The following is a 20,173-nucleotide window of genomic DNA, read 5'->3' as shown; positions in this document are numbered from 1 at the left end:
TTTGCTTCTAGACATTATTTACCTTCTACAGTCCTCCAAAAGGAAATACTCAAGAGTTCTTAACACCTGATGAGGTGCTTATAATAATCACTTATATGATAAAATTAAAGAGATTTTTTAAATACTGACCCCACTTCCTCCTAAATATGATTCACAATAAAAACTCAAATAAAGAAATTACATTATCTTTGCTAATGGAAACAAGCCATTTTAACGTAATCATCAAGGACTATATAGGTTCGTTTTAAATTTTGGTATATTTTAAAATGTGACAAAGTCAGTGAAAGTAGGAATTGTTAAACCAACACTGGATGGGGGTTTTAACCTGTTCAGTTTGCCCTTTGTATTAAAAAACAACTGCCTGGTAAGATGCTTACAAAAACTGTAAGTCCAAAAAATGTTAGAAAATATAATATCACCTGTACCTTTAAGTAGAAAAACTGGGTAAAAGCTGAATTTGCAGTGTCCATGTAATCCGTTTTCTACAGGTTTGGTTGTTCATATAGTCACATTCTCACATTCCAAAATTTAGTTCATAACAGTAGGCACCTGAGAAAACTAGTAGGTGTCACTGCAAAATACTGCATCATGTAATGATATTGCAAGGAGAATGTCATAGTGACATATTATGCCAGACAAATTTTGATCTTGTTTGTGGTCAGGCAATCTGTACAGATCATCTACTTTGCTATGCAAATACGTAATGGGGACAGTTAGAAGAATGGAAACAAACTCCTCTTGGCAAGGCAAAAATTTTGCACAAAAGAGATCAACAATTTAGACTTCATTTGTAAATAATACATATCTTCACCCATGCATATTTGCATACTCAAAGGCTATGGGAAGGGAACACCGAACTTGAGCTTTAACAGACATAACCTGAAAGTCAAAGTAACCAGTGTGGTCTTCACCAAAAAGACTGTTAATCAGAGTCTGTCATCTTTTCAGCTACTGAACTAAATCTTATTACTGATGAAATGTCACAACACATTTATGAGTAGTTGCTAAGGAAAGCGAATGTGTTGGTCAAATGACTTTTGACATAAAATATCTATCTTTCTGCAATAGCAGCTTTGAAGTGACTGACATAATAGGGAAGGTTTGAGCAGCCCTAGATAATATGCTGGTTGGCAAATGCCATACCAGGCACAGTGTGTCTATTATGTGGTCTATGTGGGTAGCAGTTCCTTATAATATTTGTCTATGTGTGTGTAATTTTAACAAATTTTAAAAATAAATAAAGAAATAAATAAATAAGTGAGAATGTAGAATTGGTTCTGTGGTTTGATAGTGATGGATCGCTAAATTTCCAAGACAGAATGTATCTGTTTATCTCAAGATCTTGCATTTTACCTGTATATAATGTACAGCTCCTTTTGGTATTTGAAATGGTATATTTCATTAATCTAAAATAATTACTGTAAGTAAGAAGTAACTTAAAGGAAGATCAGGTCCTTCTTCTAGAATTGTTTTGACAGCTGATACAACTCATGCTGAGTTGCTTAGAAATCTAATGCTCAACTCCTGATACTTATTAAAGGTCTTTCATACTAAAGTTAAGAATTTTATTATGCATTTTGCTTTTAGGGCATGTTTACTACTTCGTTCTCTTCATTCTTTGGCAAAAACAACAAAAATTTAATTGTGGCTACTTCTCTATGTCCTTGGAAAGAAAAGTTTCCCTTGCTTATTGCAGAAATCAGAATAGAGAAATTTGATTGACTTAATAATCCTGCTTCATGGAGTAGTAGGTTTTGTTTTTGAAGATTCTTTCATTTTAATAGAAAATATATCATAACACTTAATGAACCTTAAAATATTATTTGGCAGTTAAAACACATCAGTGTATATTTATACTTTTCATCAGACTACTACTTTGTAAATGCTCATCGGTTACATGTCAATAAGGACAGAGAAATGCATTATAATTAATAAAAGACTGTTAAACTGTTCACTATATTTAAAGATTTCTTTCATTTATCATTTTCCCTGATCAGATCAAATGGAATGATTAAATCTTTTACTGCACTTGGGAGTAGACAGCATCATGAAACCTACACTGAACAGAAGATCACAGATCTTATCCTATCTTACCCAGATCCTATTCTGGCTTGCAACCGGTTTGATCTATTCTTTTCACATAATCACTCTCTTAATTTGTCTTCTTTATTAATTTCTCTGCTGGGAAGATGCATATTTATGGAAGCTCAGATATTAGTGAATCCTACCATCCCAACCTAAACATGAGATAATCATATAGCTGGAAGAAGTGGCTCAAACAGAATCTTATTAGACCTTCAGTATTCATCTTATTTGAGATTTATCTATTCTTTCTGATCACCCAACACCCCCACAGATCTTTTTGCCTTCAGTTGCTGCCTGGAGTTTTCCCATGCCTAAATCCCTTCTTGAAGTAAAATTAATTGAAGAGTGGAATAAATCCAGTAACTGAACTTGGAGGATACAAAAACATAGTCCAATGAACTTAGTATTATTCCCCAAACTAGGGAGTATGACACAAGGTGGCCTTTGTCCTGTAGAAAGAATAGATACGCAGAGTAGAGATGGGGACAAATAAAAATGAGTTCCAGAGTATGCTTGAGAGAGAGCACTGTGTTTGGAAAGCTTTGGCAATTTCTTTGTCATCTGATATCTTCTTTGAAAGATATGTTTAAAAGACATAACTATGTTATGTCACTCTTCAGAGATAAGAGCACTGAGTTTATGTAAGTGATTCTTGTATTGTCGCTTTGGGGCAACTCTCAGTTTACCACCTGAATGATTCTATGATTTACTATCTCCAAGATCATCTAGTCCAACTTCTATATTTTGGGGTGTATAAATTCAGGTATAGCTTTTTTTCTCATCATTATTTGTTATACTTACATGATGCTCTAGATATCTATATAAACACTCTTTAACTGAAAGCTACTAGAAAAATAAAAAAAGTGTAAATAGCCTTACATAGAATTGCTAGGGTTTGGATATGGAAATGTTCCCAGAAAAGTGAGTTGCTATAAAGTGTCAAACACAATGTTCTTTCCAGATTTTCCAGCAGTAGCAGTTTGGTTCTGTCCTTTCTAATGCATCTGTTTTAAGATGTTGGAGCGTATTCTCTCCCTTTTCCCCTGCTACTCAGAAAGCAAGATCCTGTTCCTACTGATTACACTAACATAGAATATTCCTACAGATCAAAAGGAAAAGAGAATCTGCTTAAAAGATTTTGCAGTCAACAAAAGATCATGAGGCTTTTAGCTATTTGCAGGCTTGCTTTGTCAGTTTGAGTAAGTGAAAGTTCAGCACTGAATATCATCATTCAGATCTCATAGCCATAAATTGGGCAAATTACTTAGAATTTGTAAATAGACATCCCTCAGATGTTTCTCAGATTTTCTGTAGAGAAACTTCATGCTTCCATTTCAGCACTCCATCCTTTACCATCCAATACTAACATCACGAAGGTTCATGAAAACAGTTCTCCTGCATCATTCCACAGTATTTTGTGTGTAGTCCACAAGATACCTTTTAATTCAGTCTGCAGTAAATCCAGAGGAAGAGGCCAGATTCTCATCTACAAATCAATAAATCACAGGACTATATGACAGGAGAAGAAAACACGTGTAACCTACTGTTTTCAGGTTGCTTAGATGTTGTGAGACTGGTGCACCAGCACCTCCCTGTTGCTGATTAGATTTTGGTGAAGTAATTTGAGTAAGGTAAAGTAATTATGTCTGTAAATCCTTGGTTAGGTAAATATGTGATAGATTGTCTGTATGAATGGTAAAATAATGCTGGTATATGACAGTAGAAAATGAGCACTCATTTATCAGTTTACAGTAGACCTAGCTACAGATATGAAAGCAATAGAATAATGTTCCTGACACAGCTGAAATTCAAGGTTTAATTTTCATGATGAAATTTGAAGCTGGTGTAAAGAATATGTTTGAAAAAATATATATTAGAATGAAGAGAATGAACACACAAGGAATTTTCAAGAAAGATGCCACCTTTATTACTCGAAAGGATATATTGCATTACATCATAATTAATGTTTTATCTGTTCAACTGAAATGTGTGAACCTTCAGGGGAAAAAATGTATAAATTTTATATTAAACTTGTATGAAATCTTTCCATATTTACCCTTAATATATTTTTTTCTTTTACAGACATATATCTGTCAAGCTCATGATTACTAAATGTGATTCTGTCACGTTTAAAAAAATGTATATGTGACAAAGATGAGATGACTGTGAACGAGGCCAATGACACTGAGCTACAGCAGGACAGAATAAAGCAGAAGGTTTGATAATGAGAGATTACACTTTCCAGCTATTCTTGAAGACCAGAGGGAGGGAATTATTTGGTTTATGCTGGCAGCAATTTCCCTAAGCCATGTGAGATGGCATACCTCAAGCTGTTGCAAATGTAGGCAGAACAACCACAGGCCATGGCTCTTGGTTGGATCTAGATTCCCTGGGGCATAGAATATATTGAAAAGGCTCCTAAATAGGGGCTGATCACTTAATTTGACTGTTTGAATGGAAGTCCCACATATTCTTCAATCACTAACACTTGTTCACAGCTCCCTTGAAGCTTAATAATCACTTCTGATTTTTTTTTTTTTTAAATTAGATTAGCTGCTCATGGTTACAGTTTTACAACTGTAACATATCAAATGTGTTAAGCAGTACTTACGCACTGTCCCCTTTTCTGGGTTCTGTAAAGCTGCAATGAACAAAGATTATTGAGTTCCTGCTGTGTTTAAGTTTCCTACAGGTCAGTTTTAATAAACTGTTTGTTTGTTCAGAAATGCACAGTAGCCACATTAATCCTCAACCCTTGAAAACTTAAAAGTTAAACCAAGCTTTCCCCAAAAAAAAACATTTGAAAACAGATATATATTAGTATTCATTTGTAGATATTTAAATAGCCCACAATTTATCCCTTTTCTGTAAGGAAATTGTGATTAATTGCAATGGTTAAAGATTGTGTTGCACATTTTTCTGAAGCGACAGTACTTATAGCCTTTTGTCCTTTATAATGTCACTGCAAGAAAAAATCATTCAAGATTTTCAGTCTTAGTGAACAAGAAACACCTTCGTCTTTATCAAAATACAAAAAAACATGTATTCTTATGTAAATTCTATGTCAGACATATAAATGACCCTTTTTGTCGTTCCTCTACAGGAGTTGATTGATTCATGCTACTCTAAAATGTACATACAAATCACAGTGCTAAGAAAATTTTCTTTTCATGATGTCAAATAATGTAAACTTTATTATAAAATACTTCACAATTACTTACATTGTATTTCAATTTAAATCCAGCCAGGTATTCTGTAAGGATAATATGCCTTAGACAGAAGAAAGGCACTTATATGGAAAAATGTACTGACTTTATCCAACTAATTATGTTTAGATAGGTAAGAATGTTAATATGTGTATGTGTGTCTGCTTGTGTGTGTATTGTACAAACCATTTGTAATTGCCATAAAGATTAGTAACCTAATTAGTTGCTACTGTATATTATTTTTAAAAGATCCAGATAGAAGATACATTGGCAAACATTCAGACCATCTTTATGCTATTACATCTAATTGTAAACATCAACACATTTAATTATCATGTAAGCATGAACAATTATGTCATTACTTTGTAAACATACATGAAAGGTTATGCATCACTGCCATATATTATAAAATATTATTAATATAATGAAAGACAACCATACTAAACTTCTTCCCCAGTCTTTTGTTAACTCATTTCAGAAAGCCACAGTAATGAGGATACTGTGTTTCTGCTTTAGAATATGGAATATCAATTCCATATAAAAAATTGATAGGTTTCTCAATTTTTCCTTTAATATTTTGTTGAAATTACTTATAAAAGATTGTAAACCCTTGACAATGTGAAGTCACGTACATTCCACACACACACAAAAAAGCACAAACAAACAAACAAAAACCTCACACTTCTTTAAAGGGGAGAAAATAATCTAGGATCATAGAAGCTTCTTTGTGCTCCTACACATAAAATACACTGATTTTAGAAAATGTTGATTAATGCATTAATATTTTAATATTCAATTTTGATTTGCACTTAAATTTGCTGAATTCTTAAACTCTGGACTGACATTCTCATGTCAGATGTTGGATGATAAATATTGTTTAAAGATTTTCTAGTATTTTAAAACTCTCACAGCATTTCACATGAAATTCTTACACCATGAATGCTTTGGAGCAGAAACCTGAATTTTGTCGACTGAGTTTTGTCCAGCCAAATACAACCAGGTTATGAACTTGTAGATACTACGGTTCATCTCATGTTAGTGGATATCACGTTCTAGTTCTTAGTAAGAACCCTTTAGAACTGGGCAATATAATTTCCTGAACATGAGGCATGTTTCAACTTAATACTGCACAACACTGAACATTAGGCATGCTTCAATTCTACCTAGCAGCTGGTAGGCCCATACGGTCTGATGAACTCCTGTTTACAAAGACTAAGTCAAATGTAAAAATTGTTAGGCACGTTAGTGTCGAACTGCATCTATTCTAATAAGCCTGCTAAGACCACAGGCTCATTAGCTACAGGGTAGCAATCTACTGACATAACTATACTATTTCCTTCTTAATTACTCCAGAATTTTTCTGTTGTGAAAAAATACCTATGAAACATGCTGTGAAAATGGCTGTAACATCAGCTGAAGGAAATAGTCAACTACTTACCAGCCAACTATTTTTCCATATATATCACCTAAGTTCTGTGCTGGTAGTTACACACAAGACACAACATGGTTACAATGCAGATAATTTTTGCTATATGTCTTCTGAAAAACAAACAAACAAAACAAAACCAAAAAAAAAAATGTACCAACTGCAAAGCAAGAATGTTAATTTTGTAAGTTAGAAACTCAGATTTCAGGAAACACAAGAACTGAGGTTAATTCAGTAAAGTCAGTTCAGTACTCATGCATAACTTTTAAGGCATAGTCCTTATTTACCTGTTCTTTGTAGAATTTTTTCACATTTGCCTAATTGAATACATTACACTATGTTCTAGGAGCATATCGAGGATAAACTGTGAAAAAGAATAAATTACCAAAAGAAAACTGATTCATCCATCATATAACTAGGACCAAAAGAAAATTGATTTATCTATCATGTAACTAGGAAAGTCTGTAGGAACAGAATATGTCTGCAAATTGTAGGTGAAGAATGAGGAATTTGAATTGTGACAGTGAGAACTGAATCTACCACAAAGTTGTAATGTGATGGTAATCGAGACACTTAAACCAAATTTCACATATGGCTCCTAATGGCTGCTAAAAATGGCCACATTTTCTGGGTACCTATTTGAGTCATCCTTGGCAGATACATAGAAGTGCCAAATGATCACAGCTGTGACTGAAATGAGTTGGATCTGTGCTTGTTATTTAAAGCGTTCTGAAAAATGAGGCCCAAACTCTTTCAAATTAGTGAACACATTAGTGTTCACTAACTATTCATGAACACACGATCATTTTAATTTCTTTCAAAACTTTAATTTCTTATATAGACTTCCTTAGTACTGACAAAATTATTTTGCAACTTCTTGTCTTTTTAATCACCTTCGTAGCTTTAGAATGGATTTTTTCATTGTTTTGTTACAGCTTTCATAGGTATAGTTCAAGGCCCAGACTCATGACTTCTGTCCTACCAAAGCATGCCTAGTGTCAAATTCAGAAATGACATTAATGCTTGCAGTGCCATTTTCAGTTGCAATAAACCAATTTAGCCTCTGAATGAATTTAGCATTGTAATGTTAGACTGACTGTAAACCTTATGTTGTTAAATGAAGTTTCAGATGGGCATAGGAGACACTACTTCCATTGCATCAGCTGGGAAGTTCACTTCCTTGACTGTTTCTGCTGTTCCTACACCCACTGGAAATGCAGAGTGTCTTCACCATTTTCAGAAACTTATAAACAGCACCATGCAAGGACATATGTTGAAGATTGAGCATACATCAAAGATTTCAATTTCTGACCTCTGGGCTACTTCCAAGCTAGCTTTCATCTGAGCTGTTTTTTTGTTTTTTTTTTTATTAATTAAATTAACTGACAGTTTATTTCCTGTGGTAACAAGATCATATTTATAGACAGGATATATTGAGATCTATTTCTTTTATGCTTTTGGTTTCTACTTTGCAACAACAGTGTTTTAGTAGGAAAACTTGGCTATTTCTAGCTAGTAGAAGAAATTAGCCTGGGAGGATCACAAAATCACAGAATGGCTGAGGTGGGAAGGGACTTCCTGAGATCATCTAGTCCCACTCCTTCCTCAAGCTGGGTGAGCTAGAGCAGGTTTCCCAGGACTGTATCCAGCCATGTGTTGATTATGTCCACAAACTGAGACTCCACAACTCTACCATACTTACATGCCTATATTCAAATTAGTTTATATTTATTTCTACATTTTGTTTCCTTCTTGAATTTCCTAAAAATTCTCCCTGCTAAATAATTACACCATTAGAACATAGCTGGGATAAATATTCATCAGCATTCATCAACCTCTAACCTACTTCTAGGACAACTGCTTTCTTAAATTGAATGCAAATTAAATACAGTACCTTCTATATATGATAAACCTAAACTAATATCAAATAATAGAAGGAGCAGATTAAAAATATGTAGGGTGAAAGTCACAATGAATTTGACCGTGAATTCAGTCCTTGTTTTTACAGCTCTTTGTCCACTATGCAGATTTAAACTATAAAGTCTGCATTTTATACTCTGAGGTGTTGATCATGTGTAATGTTAATAGATTTTATCTCTGCTGAATTCAGAAGCATTCAAGTTTTCCATTGTTAATCAGGGAATAGGTTGTTCCACCATTGCAGAAGAGATGGTGTTTATGCTCTGAGAATCAATGTTTTCTGCAATTTTGTTGAATATCATCTGTTCTTCCTGAAAATCTAACTTTTGACCACTTACAATGTGTGACCACTTATAAATTGATAATATTCTTGTTAGCATGATGGGCTTCCAGTTACTATATATTTTCAAGTCTAATATATTTTCCGAGTTGTAACTGGGGAACCTATTTGACCTCTTCTGTTATTGTTCTAGTCAGCTTTCCTGGAGGTTAACTCTTTTGTTACTGTTTACTATCTTTTCCTCCAGAACACATTAAATTTTAGTAATAAAGTATGTGTAATAAAGTATGAGATTTACTCCCTGTAAATCTCAGAATTATGGATTCTACTGAAATATTGTGAAACATATTGCAACAGTTTAGTAGAGAGATGGAGAGAAAGAAAAGATAATAAAGTCTGTAACTCACACAGGTAACCTCCATGCATACAAAATTCATCATTGCCTTTATAACCATATGTTCAAACTTTTCAGTCAGCAAGAGGACAGGGAGTGTGCATGTGTAAAGTGTAGGAGTATGCTGAGGTATGGACTTAATAATAAAGGAAGGTAAGTTTACAAACCAAAGGAAAATCTTTGATCTTGGAAGGGATTGTAGGAAAGGAGAGAGAGAATAGTACCCTGAGTGTCAAGTGATGTTTCAGTGTTGAAATGTTGGTCCTGAGTGCTAAATGATCAAAAAGGAGGAAAAGGAAATCATAGCATGAAAAGAGAGAGTATTTCTGAAGGGAAAGCTTAAGTTCTGTTCTCTCAGCTAGAGGTCTTAAGCTAATGAGCAGAAAATTATGGGAGATTCTGAATTAAGGATGTTTGAGTTGTGTTGTCAAAACTGAGCACAGAAAAAGCAAAATCATGCACAGAATTGGTGGCATGCATGTTGACATGCACATGTTGAGGACAAGACTTGAGCTAGATTTGAATGAATGAGATTGAGAGTGGAGACAGGGAAGAGGTGACACAGTGATAAAAATTTATCCCAACCTGTCCTTACTACACAGTGTCCCAGTTTTCTATTTTAGCAGTGAAAGTGAGATGAAGACTGCCCTTTTTTTTTTTTTCATTTTTTTCTTCAAATTCCTGGCCAGCTTCCTTTTCCCTGTGCCAGAATGTTTCCCTGAGAACCCCGAACACAACACCCCAGTTTTTCACTTTAAAAATATGATCAGTCTGCCAAGAGATGGAAAGAGTCTGCAGATTGCTACTGACTTACCAGTTATTTTGGCATCATTTTCCACATGACCTATCTTGGGAGATATTTTAACTCACATTATGAGTGATGCTTCCAAATGGAAACCTCTGTTTTTAATGGTTAGTTTTGCAGCACCAAGCACTCTATTGATTTTGATCTGATTTGTAGAACTAACATTTGCTCTAATGCTTTCCATATTTGTTATCTTTGCTTTCAGCTATATCAGTGTAAATATACTAGTATTCAGTTAAGTGCCTGAAGTACAATTTATTCTGAAATTTGGTTGACCATATAGTAAGGAACAATAGAGGTTCGAAACATACACCTCCTTTCTAGAAAGTGGTTAGCCTTTCAATAAGCTGAATGAATGTTTAGTGTACCTATCTGAGAAATAATTCCCGAGTTTTGGGCAAAATGATTCCAAATATCTGTCATCACAGCTAGAAATCTAGAATCTCACCAAATGTTTCTGGTTATAAATGTAGATTTTATGTTTTAAGGGTAGAAGAAGTTCATCAGAAAGGGAAATACAACCACTGATCTTTGATAGAAAAGATAAATTAGATTCTGACTTCCCAATCCCTACTTATCTGGGAGTGACTTGGGAATCCATTATATCAGCATAAGTCTAGTGGGGAGGAAACAACACAATCTGCATTCTCTTGGATTCCCAGATCTTTGCCATTCTATTGGGATGGCAGTGATTCTCTCCTTTTTTGCCAACAGAGGAAAAGGAAAAGAACTTTTCCTCATTCGTGTCAGAGAATATGTTCCACTACCATTTAAAATACAGTTTTCCCCCATAATGAGTAAGCCATAGTATTTAGCTTCAGAAAACAGCCTCTGGATGGAATGTGCAATGTGTTCCAATACAGTTTGCTTTCACATGTGCAATTTGTTTGTGACTCATGAATCCCCATCAATATGCCTTCTGTAGAAGACGTTATAAATGCCATCAATCCTTTATTTGTATTTGAATCACATGTATAAGGCACTGAGATACCAAGCAGATTTTGAGAGGTCAGCAGTTTTCATCTCTAGAACAACAAAAAAAAAATCATTTATGTGCAAGATTTTAGTGAAAAGTCAATGTGAAAGAGCAACAGAAATTCCTGACAAAGCCTCTCCCCCTCCAATCCCTCCCACTGCCTATCCTTTGCATCCTTCCTAAGTATCACCTCTCCTTTCCATCAGGACTGGCACTCAAAGATACCAGATGGCAGCCTCAAGATTGTAGCACCCTTTAATGTCTGCCCTTTACTGTCTGGCAAAAGTGTTGACATTTCTGCCTTGAATGAGAACTGAAAACATTTAAAAATATATTCAACATGAACAGTCAGTGTCTAAGATGTTGTTTACACACTGCTAATGGGCTTTGACTTTAATAGAATGATCTTAGGTCTGCAGAACGCACAGTCAGGTGTGAACTGGATATATTTTCTTCTGTTATTTCTATTACATTAGAGGAATAGCCATCCTTTTTACCCGTAAACTTAAGACCTGTGGATACTATTTCTGTCAGCAAATAAGAAGGCACTGTTGTGAGCTTTCTTGCATGCATCAGCTAAACTATGAGAATACAATTTCTTAGACTAACCCCCAGGAAACTCTTGCCTCCACCTTTGGGGAGGAGTTGTTGCATTGGTACAATCAAGGAGAGGTCAGCTTCTTAAGTTGAAGGTGCAAAAATAGCAAGTTCATGTTCTATTATACGCTTGACTCTTGACCCATTGATGGGTTATATCGCTTACTGTCACAGGTCTTTGTCTTTAGTTGTGCACTGATGTTCAGAAGGTAAATTGTATAAATGTCTCTTCATCACTGAAAGAAAATAATTTATTTGTTTGGCTAAACTGAGCACAGAAATAATGGAATGAAATGTTCATTTCTAAGAGTAAGTTTCAGGAAATCTCTGGAATTTGTTTTTCTGAAGGACTCCATATAGAGACCTGAATCCATAAGAAGACAGGTATTTTCTGTAAAAAGCTAAACGGTCTCAAGTTATAGTAGAGCATAGTTACAAGAAACTCTTGAGTATGTCACAGCTTTTGGGATGAGTGGACTGGCATGTGTAAAGAAAGCACTATACATCTCCTGCATCTAGTTCATAGCACAGTGTTATTTCTGATACCTACTGAAGCAAACTATTTACCTCCTCTTCATCTTAAGTAATTAGGTTGCTGCAAGGGAGTGATGAACATCAACTGATTTTAAGCCAATGTGTATATGTGGAGATTAGGTTTGGATTTATCATTGGTGGAAACCTGGGTGGAGATAGGAAGGAAAAGAGGACAAAATATGTAGAACACCTATTTATTTCATGGCTGTAGTTCCATGAATCTGAAATCATATGCTAATATAAATACAATGTTACTCTGATACCAGCCTGATATAACACAAGATGATGTGAGCTTTCTTTTAATGTATTTTAAATTTAATATTCAATTTTACTATGCACGATTTTCATCAGATTTAAGATTTTGCCTCAGTATATTGACATTGTGACACTGAACTGTGAGCAGGATGTGTAATACTGATAAATAACATCACAAAGGGTGCATTTCTGTAACCTATTTTTTTAATCTTGATGACATTATCAGTACTCTGAGGAGAAGAAAAAAAAACTTACGGAACATCAGTGTGCCATTACATAGCCATGTAATAATTTACAATACTAAAATTTTCATGTTATGTTAATGTTATAACTCTTTCTGTAAAGTTTTTGAGACAGCATGTCACATTTCACATCTTTGCAAAGTTTTATTTTTTGTTGTTGTTCATTTGTCCTTAAATTATTCCCAATTGTTAAAAGGCACAAATTTTCCATTAATGATATAGGTGGCCATTTAATTCTCAAATATGTGGAATAGTTCATGATATATGGGTGACAAAATATAGGACATAATTTACCACCTAATCCCTAGGATGAATATATACTGCTTCAAGATTTAGTGCAGAAGGACTACATGTGGCTGCAAAATAAATACTACTTTCTGCTTGTACACCCTGTATTTTGACAGGCCATATTGTCTTGAGATAGAACATCAGAGAAAGAATGAATAATTTAATCAGAAATAGATGAGACAAATAGTTTAAGGGACAGTACATGGATTTCCTGCTTGAAAGCTGAAGTCTGCCTGTGCTTCACATGACCAGCCAACCATTCCACTCTAAAAGCTAAGCTGGTTGCATACAGGTTTCCACACATTCATTTCTAAAGCAAGCAGATAAAACATTCAGATTGCTAGTGGATGGAATGGGTTTTCTGTGGATTTAAGGGGCACATACTTTATACTGCCCTTATGAAAAGCCTGTATGGTAATTTTAAAATTAAGATTACCTCATTGATATGAAATTTTAAAAATCTATTTTCTATTCAGCAAAAACCTGAAGACTGTAAGGTTCATTTGCATATATATAAAAAGCTATGGATTATCCTTTTGCACCCAAGCTTCTATATGAAATAATATCCCTTATGATTTATATAGAAAAATAAAATAAAGTACTAGTACCATTGTACTTCAGTAGGGATCTCCATTCTCTTCCTTAGCATCATTAAGAACTGTTGGACAGAGTTATTTTTGGATGGAACGAGCAGAATGAGAAAATCTATGTCTTAAATTAGAAAAAATCACATATATTAAGAACTAAATATGAATGGTCTCTTTTGATCACAAGAGGTGGAATAAACATGTGGGATGCAAATGGCTTATGTCAAGACATGCTGTTCCTGCATTTCTGTGCTGTTCTTTCATATTTAAAATGCTGTTTTAATTCATCTTTGCATTTGTACATGCTGAGTGATAGGGTTAAGAGAGCTAGAGTTGTTTGTACATCTAAACCCTTTTTATTGGTATTTTGGTGACATCTAGTGGTGACAAAGCTTTTAGCCAGTTTTATGTTGTATGCTGATGTAGCAGGAACATCGCTTTATGGAGAACGCTTGTAACTAGGGATGCAAAACTGGGATTTTGTAAACTGCGGAAGAAAAGGATCAGCAACAGTTCTCGCTTCTTCTTTTGCTGCCTAATCACAGGGAACAGCAAAGTTCTGGTTCTTTCAAATACAGACAATCTGATATCATGCCAATTATTTTAAGGTTTCAAAGACAGGTTCCACTGATATTGTCAAGAGCAAAACAGAAGACTGGAAGCAGGATTAGGTGATGCCATAGTGAAACCTTGCTATCTGTTCTTCAGTCTCTGCCTGCTGCTGACAAGACTAAAACATTGTGTACCAATTGTAAATGCTTGCATACCATAAAGTAATACCTGGTGCTGACAGAAAGCCACAGAAAATAGCTGTAGATGGTCTTTTAGATGAGTCTAAATGAAAGAGAACTATTCTCAGCTGCCCTGGTTGTGAATACCAAGCCAGTTTTACCTATGTGATGTGGTTGCCTTTGTTAGAATTCACATCCATACCTGTGAAATCAGTCTCCGGCCCAGTGTGTACAATAAAGTAAAAAAAGAACTCATGCTGTGAGAGTTCTCTTTTCTGTCCCCCAAAGAATTAGTGCTGAATGGAGATACTTTGGTTGAACAGCACTATTTTCTACAACAGAAACATTATATTTTTGATAAATATTTATGAGGAGTTGGCAAGGGAGGAAGAGGTTATATTTTGTTGATTAGAAAAAACAGTGATTCAAGAAATGACATTAAGATACTAGCTTTTCTGCTTTTGTTTCAATAATATGAATATGGAGAGAGAGAGAGTGTGTGAGTGTGTTTTTGAAAGAGAGAGAGAAAGAGTGTGTGAGACAGGTGGCAGTGGGGTTGCTATAGCAATTACTTGTCACTAATGATAGGAGGGTAATTACTGCAGCAAATTCCCACGTAGCTATTCAGCACACAAGTTAGACTATTTCCCATCCTAAAATATTTCTGTATTTGTAGGATTACCTTTTTCATCTGATGGCTACAGGCTACATTTCTAAAATTGACAATAGTGTAAATCTAGATTAAGTTAATTATTTATTTATTCTGTCACTGCAATCAGGATTTAGTCACCCCACTGACTTTCAAAGAGCTGGTGAAGTTCTGCCTTTTGGGGTCTACTTTTCTCAATACAAAATTTTGATTTTTCAGAATGCTTTTGGAAGGTTCAATGTCAAAAAACATATTCAGGTCACCTTCAATTTTGCATTAGAGTAATCGAGACTAGTATGTGATTGAGTCTGACTCATCACTTAATTGCACAAGATGTAAATCAGGATTTTCTGCAGTGAACTAATAAAATTAAACTATTAATAACTGTGCAAATAACTACAAATCAGCCTATGTTTGAAGGCATTGAGAGAGTCATTGAGAGAGTTTCATTGCAATGTGTTCATTAGTATATTTTTCATTTCTTCTCTTTCCACTATTTGTAGCTTAACAGTGGCTTATCACCTCATGCAAATGAGAAAAAAAATCTACATTGCATTTCATCTTTAGGCTAGCTTAGTCTGCAGTGCTTAAAACATTTCTAAAGAAATAAATATAGCTGCAACTTCTTTGCTCATATATATCATGAAGATCTATATTTTGTGTAGAGTGGTCATCACTAATAAAATGGTCACAAAAAGTACCACAAATACATGGTGTTACCTTGGCTACAGTATTTCTTAATGATTCTCTTTTCCTTAATGATTCTCTTTATCCTTTTACCTGCCTTTTACTAATGAAAACGTGGATTATGGACATTACCTTTTAATTAACTGGTGGCAAATATGCGGAATTACAAACTGCTTTAGAAAATTTATTTTTTCCCCCCAGCTGGCTGGACTGTGATGATTTGAGGGTACACACTATAATTTCTGTCTTTTCAAGAAGTTGAAATAATAGATTTCATAACTACGAGCTGGAAAGATAGCACCTATGCTCCTTAGAAGGATGTACCTGTTGTACCATAATTAACAAACGTTTGATGCACTCCAACTTAAATGTATTTCTTTCTGTCTCTCATTATAAAATTTGAAACTGTGCATCTCTGTGGTTACCGGTATTTAAGTACCTAGGCTTATTTCACTTTCCATCCTTAAGACAACTTACTGAGAAATTCATTTTTCCCTCTTTTTTTTCTCCAACATTCCAGTTTATTAATGTATGATCAAGATAAGCATTATTTGCTGTATTAATATGCCTAAAAGAAATGCTTATAAAATGTAGTTGTTTGGAGTTCTTTTTTAGTACAATTGAGTTATTTCAATTCATAGATAAAACAGGTTAATATGCTGAAAGTTAAAATCCATTTGCCAGCTGGCGACTTTGTACAGCAATTAAAATAATACTTGCTATAACAACATGAATAATTGTATGTTCAAATAAGGATTTTCAAAATTTTCTTTCCTTTGTTTATGCCTCAGGTGAACATTTTATACATAGGAAGGTTGATTTTTAATTTTCTTCTGATGTGTGAATCAGTAAATCTTATGAATCAGTTTCTCATAGAAAGCACTTGAATTCCCAAGGATTTCATAAGAAGCACTTCCCATTTTTCTCACTAAAAATATATAGCTTGATGCCAATTAAAATTCAGTGCACAGTGTACCCAGTAACCCTGATAATCAGTAAAAACATGTCAGAGAGCAAGATGGTTTCTCCAGCTGAATGGAAATCTCAACAAGCAGTTAACCTACAATAGGAAGAAACTCATTACTGGGATAGCTTGCTGCCTTACAGCACTTGAAAAGCTGATTAAAGAAATAATGACGTGAAACTATATATAATCCTGGCAAAAGCGGATGACATATTTCAGCTTGCACCAATGCTTATGTTGGCTCACAGCAAAAAATATATATTTATTGATTGGTTCCTTACGTTACATTAATGTACAAGATTACAGGAATGTCCATTATTCCTGAAAACCGACATCATTTTTGTTTGTTTCAGCTCTTTGAATCCTGATGACTTGAGTTCAAGTCCCAAACGGACTTCTGATCAGCAGGGTAGCTGATTTCTGAATAAAGAGAGAGAAAAAATGTGTAAACTTGGTGAAGTGCTCCACAAGCTCCAGCTTGCAAACCTCGCAGAGAGTGCAGCCCATCCAGCTCACAGACTCTCACCTAATACAACATGCTGTAAGTTGTGAAGAAATGTGTTTAAGTATAAATAGTCTCTACTGGCTTCAGGAAGTAAAACTGTTCCCTTAGTTTAGTCAACACATTGCTTGCTGGGGAAGCTGAGAGGCCAATGTCCTAGGCTCACCAGTGATTTCTCCCTGTAAAATGAAAGTTAGCAATAATTGTGTGTATAATATTGTCTATTAGGTGGTGCATAAAGGCTTGCATTGTATGTACATACTGTAGTTGTATAGAAAACATTACAGGGTGAGCCTGCTTTTAGCTTGATGCCTCATACAGTGGTAATTAAGGAGAACAGCCTTTTGATTTGCTACTATTTGCAGTTCTGCAGGAAAAACTGAGTTTAGGCTATCTTGTGCTGTGCATTGTTGCCATGTTTAATCTTCTGATTCGCTAGGAACAATTACATGCGACACCTATGGAGAATTTAATTGCTTAGCTCCTGCCTCTACGGCAATTGTAATTATGGTGCAGTACTATTTGAAAAAAAAAAAAAAAAAGAAAAAAGAAAAAAGTGTGGTGTTTTTTAGAACATAGCACTGAATAATACCAAGGTTAGATTTATACAACAGCATAGTTCCAAGAATTAGCTTCCAGAATTAACCCTGTGTTTCTTTTGATGAGAGGCCAGGCAAAATAAAGGTTATTGTAAATATCCTCAGTAAAGCTTTCCGTTCAAGTCTATCCAATGCATTTATCCTCCCAATATATGTGGGAGTTAGCACAGCGTCTTTTTTTCCCCTCCTTTTCCAGCTGAGGAAACTAAGGGACAGAAATGTGTTGCCTGATTTGTCTTTATGAAAAATCCAAAGGAGAACAAATTAGTATGTGAAAAAATTTGAATTTATAGCATTCCCAAGCTACTTTTACTTTTCACGGGTGTAGCTTTGAAAGAAACATAATAGGCAAAAGGCCTTTTTAAGCTCTAAAACCCAAAAATTTCTGTAAAATGAAACATAATAAATAAATGAATAAATGTTGCTGTGTACTATTCTGCTGATAATTCCTGTTGAGCAGAACCAAAGATGTCATTGTCTGAATCACTGTGCACAATCCCAACCAAAGGAGGTGGTAGGCAGGATTATCCTGTTGCATTCTGAAGGAAATTTTAAAGAGCATCCAGAGGGAATTACTGTATTAGAATTTCATTTCCTCCTTATAGAAAAAAAAAAAAAAAAAAAAAAAGAATAATCATTGCTTCATTTGCAGTAAGGCATTTTTATTTCTTTCATCACCTAGATGATTTTCAGAACCGACCTTGATGGCAATTCATTTAAAAATTAAACTCTTGTTGGGAAGTCCTCTGGAAGCTTCACAAATTTAGTGAAGCTAGCAGTCTCTTAGAAGTGGGCACAGATCAAAGTCAGTACCAGTACTCCACAAAATATAGCCTATCCTGGCTGAAATGTTTATGACACTTAATAGTAATGCTGAGCTTTATTTCTCTCAAGTAAAAACTAATTGTATAGCAGTGAAATTCACTCACAATTTTCCACAGGTTACTTGTTCACCTTCAACAGCTGCTATGGTCTCCTTTAAATGATATACAACGTGGCCAAACATGTGACCTATACATAGCAAAAAGGCAACCCACTCCTTTAGTAATTATACTGTACAAGAAATATATGTTTAAGATAACTACTAAGTTTTTCTCCTTGCAACCTATCAAACATAGATTTAGTCATGCCAGAGAAGGTATAATGCTGTAATTGCCTGTAAGAATCTTGCTAGCATTTAGACAGTGTGCTGCAAAAGTAAAGGTGCACAGATCTGCTTCTGTGATTAACCTGAGAAATTTTGTATGAGAAAAAAAAGTTACTAAGAGAAATGTGTTTTCTTCAGATAATTATTAACTTCTTTTGATACTGACATCAACAGAGCTGACAAGATCTCTTTGAAAGTCAAGATTACCTTTCTGGAAGTTTTGCATCTTTTGTCATTAAAAGAAAAAATACCTACGTTGACATTTTAAGTTTTTCTCAGGTTTCATATTAAAAAAGCAAAAGATTTGATGGAAGATCCTTTGAAGGTCACAGGGAACACATGTCATACAAGAGCCACTGTATTTTGTTCCACACTGTATATCCTTTTTTTTTTTTCTTTTCAGTCAGTAACTCTCTAAATGCATTTAGTTATGACATTAGGTAGTCATTTAACTGAATTAGCAGTTCAACATACGAACTATCCATACGTATTCTCTCCACCTTTTATTGTGTTGCAAAAAACTTCATCTGGATTGGGACATCACTGCTCAGATTTTCCACTCAACATGATCTGTGTGTTCAAAGCCAACATGATGATCTCACTTAGAATCTTCTAATATCTTCTGATATCATAAAATAGTATAGGAATTGTTTTCTAAAGACCTGTAGTTTACCACTATCTGACCAAAAAGCACTGGACAAGTTCAAGTCACTTGAAGTCTTTGTTCTTTGAATTTCTCACTTCTTAATTAAAGATATTATTAAACTATATTTGCAAATTGCTTTTTGAATTCAGTTTTAGGTTTAAAGTCACTCTTATCTTTACTGTACCTTGAAACTGTTTTCTGACTTTGTTTTCCTCCAAATTTACATATCTATCCCTCAACCAACTTCAAACTGCATCCCTTGTTTTATAATGTGAACAGTGTAAGCATAGTACAGAAGAGAAGAGACTCCAAACAGTAAATCTGAATGCACTTTTAAACATGCTTTTCCATTGCAGATATTTGCAAATGAAACTGTGATGCAGCATTTAATTCCCACGAGAAGTGCTATTCTCATTATATCTTCTGTCTGTATACAAGCTTCTGCTGTGTTACTTGTATTGCAATTTTCAGCAGGGACTCAGAAGAGAGAAAGGATAGAAACTCAGACAGAATTACTAAACTGTAACACAAAGATAATGAACTCTAATGCAACAGGACAGCAAATTAAAAGACTGGGAAGTTGTTAGCCCATGTAAAAATAGGAAGAAAAAGAGCTTTATTCCATACTTTTGAAGCATTCTTCAAAGCTCAGA

General features: G+C 34.6%; 1 long non-coding RNA gene across 2 annotated transcripts in view; it reads left to right on the top strand.

Annotated features, from left to right (window-relative positions):
* LOC311437671 overlaps positions 1 to 18,379 on the top strand; it is a 147,682-nt gene extending 129,303 nt beyond the window's left edge. For both annotated transcript variants that reach the window (XR_014693630.1, XR_014693631.1), the window contains 3 exons: positions 4,168 to 4,301; positions 5,330 to 5,424; positions 16,980 to 18,379. This is a non-coding gene — a long non-coding RNA (uncharacterized lncRNA). The remainder of the gene's footprint in view (positions 1 to 4,167; positions 4,302 to 5,329; positions 5,425 to 16,979) is intronic.
* Positions 18,380 to 20,173: the final 1,794 nt, after the last annotated feature.

Source organism: Aythya ferina (genome assembly GCF_964211825.1).
Source record: "Aythya ferina genome assembly, chromosome: 5".
NCBI lineage: Eukaryota > Metazoa > Chordata > Aves > Anseriformes > Anatidae > Aythya > Aythya ferina.
The sequence above is the reverse complement of the archived record's forward strand: the minus strand, read 5'-3'. Positions and strand labels throughout refer to the sequence as shown.